This window comes from Lissotriton helveticus, chromosome 3_1 (assembly GCF_964261635.1).
Source record: "Lissotriton helveticus chromosome 3_1, aLisHel1.1, whole genome shotgun sequence".
NCBI classification, from domain to species: domain Eukaryota; kingdom Metazoa; phylum Chordata; class Amphibia; order Caudata; family Salamandridae; genus Lissotriton; species Lissotriton helveticus.
In genome coordinates this window covers 70696514-70699014 of record NC_136061.1, presented here as the reverse complement: position 1 = coordinate 70699014, position 2501 = coordinate 70696514, and the positions used below count along the sequence as shown (strand labels likewise).

The 2501-nt window shown below is 43.7% G+C and overlaps 1 protein-coding gene across 1 annotated transcript in view; it reads left to right on the top strand.

Moving 5' to 3' along the window:
• The window catches only part of RUFY4 (RUN and FYVE domain containing 4), a 435544-nt gene that overhangs the window by 273098 nt on the left and 159945 nt on the right, over nucleotides 1-2501 (top strand). The gene's annotated exons all lie outside the window — the stretch shown is intronic.

Sequence of the window (2501 nt, the reverse complement as noted above, 5' to 3'; positions counted from 1 at the left end):
ATGCGAATTTTCAGCAGTTTAAAAATAGATAATAATTGTTAACATTACATGTAATTGAGAGTGTATTTATAAATCTAAGCAAGCCCAACTAAGAAATAACAGAGTCATTTTAAGGGAGAGCTGTCGTAATGCTCATAACTCTAGCTATATTTTGTCCCAACGAAGACTGGTCTATGGGGAAAATGAGACCTTTTCACAGCAGACCAGTAACACTTAAAGGCCAGCAGTTCTGGAGCAAACTCAGTTACATGACCTGTGACTAATTTTTCTATCTCCGGGCTGAGCGTGCAGCGGCACTATCCTGTGGAGAAATCTTATACCTTATAAAGGTGACTGACTCTCCCAACCCTGTAGGCCCTGTCTAGATCTGACCTGGTTTGAGCCTTCCAGCAAGAGATCCAACTAGTAAGGTTATCTAGGTGTAGAAAAAAAGTAAAGGAGCCGTTGTGATTAATTTACATTAGATGCAGATGGTATCTGTGCATAAGGCCGGTATGCTCATTTCACAGATTTTTTTAGCAGCGGGTGCAGAAACACAACGAACTACCTCCCCAGTCTGTGAAGATGCGGATATATATATTTTGGGGGGGCGGGTGGGGGGGGGGGGGTTTATAAGGTCTTATTTACAAACCAAAGCCAAAATGGAATAAACCAATAGCAGAAACTTGAAAGCTGTGTACCATTAAATGAAGGACGGACTATGCCAGAGATCAAAGGTTACATCTGATTTTAGGTAATGTTTCTGCATTAAGTTCAATAAATCTAACCAGCTACATTCATATCAGCGAATCATAGGAAACTCAGACTGGATGCTTATCAAGGAAATAGAGCTGGTTATTAATGTATCAATGTTTCCAGGCCGCACTACTACAAGCGAAAAAAGTAAGTGTTCATGTTATCGAGAATGAATCTAAATGTTGACATTGAGCAGTTTCCTTCCACTCTTGCACACAGCGAGCAATACACATTTGAAGTTCACTCAATCCAGCAAAGGTCCCCCCCCCCCTCCATAACTGCAGGTTTAAGGTGAGATGCATAAAGTGAATGTTAATTTTAGAGTTCAGGGGGTTGCGCCTGCGATTTCCCTAGTTACTTTTTTCACGGGCCTCAGAAAAAAATGTATTGGTCTGGTCAGGGGAATCTACATCGCTAATTTCCATGCGCATGAATAACCCTTTATTGGGGGATTTTCTGCCAAGGCAAACAATCCCCAAGTATTGGGTTATGTTAATTTGAATATGTATTCTCTTTCTGTCGACTCTATAACATATTCTAGGCAGAACGACCCGTGTATTTACCAGGGGCGGCTGGTGACATTTGAAAGTGGTGAGGCGTAAAATTTTCGTTGGTGTGTGCCGCGTCGAGCGAGCGTAACAAGCAAGGGGTTCTCCCTCTGAGAAATTTTTGAAAAGGAGCTGGCAAATTGTGCCTTTTCAAGCAAATTTTAGAAAGCACAGTTGTACTATGCGCCCTTCCTGCCAGTATGAATGTCTATGCATTCTGGGCAAACATTGAAGTGAACACAAATCGAGTTCCCCTACTCCCATTTTTATTGTTAATTTACTGCTCTTTCAGACCATTTTCACCACTCCTTATTACATGACATTTTTCAAATTAAAATGTGCCTCAAGCTGCTTTGTTCCACCAGTGGAAATGAATCTATTTATTTTCACATGTACTAATGCTGAGCTATCACCCAGCCACTGCTGCCTTCGTTCTTCAGCCCCTGCCGCCTAAACTCACAACCACACTTTGTCTCATCCCCACTCCCTTCCCATCACACTAAGCCCACTGCATTCTTTATTTATTATATTTTGACAAATGTATCTGTCATAATGGCTCCCTAAATCATCTATGGACAAAGATCTTTAAACAAAATCTAGATAGTAGCATATGAGCATTTACTTCAGTCATATCACCTCAACAGGTTACATGTTGTAAAACAATTGTTATAGCCTTATGTCAGAATTCCCAGTGGGGACCATTTTGAATCCAATAACACAATCTCAAAAGAAATCATGCCTCTTTAATACCGGAGTGCAAAACTCAAACTGTGAAACTGACTGTATATTTTTTTCAAAATATCAGAGCTAAATGGTACTTTTCAGATGCAGTTTTTAGCTGGTTTGAGCTGGACACATTTTTTAGGTCTCGCCAACGAGAACTATTGTCGCCGAGTAAGCTCGCAAGGGAGTACAGAGCGGTGCACGAGCCGACCAGGGTCTGTGGACGCGCACACACAAAGGCAGGCAGGCAGGCAGACACACACCAGACACACACAGACAGACACACGCACGCACACACACACACACACACACCCTCCCTCTCAGCCCACTCCCTCTCTGCCGCCCCCCCCTCTACCCCCACTCACCGGGCTCTTTCCCTCTGCAGCGGGTCAGTCACGGCAGCAGGCAGGCTCTGTGTCTTCTCCGGCGATCTTCAGCTGATGTGCACGCTCACGCTGCGTCTCCTGCGCGCCCACCACGCTGTTTCGCGCCCGT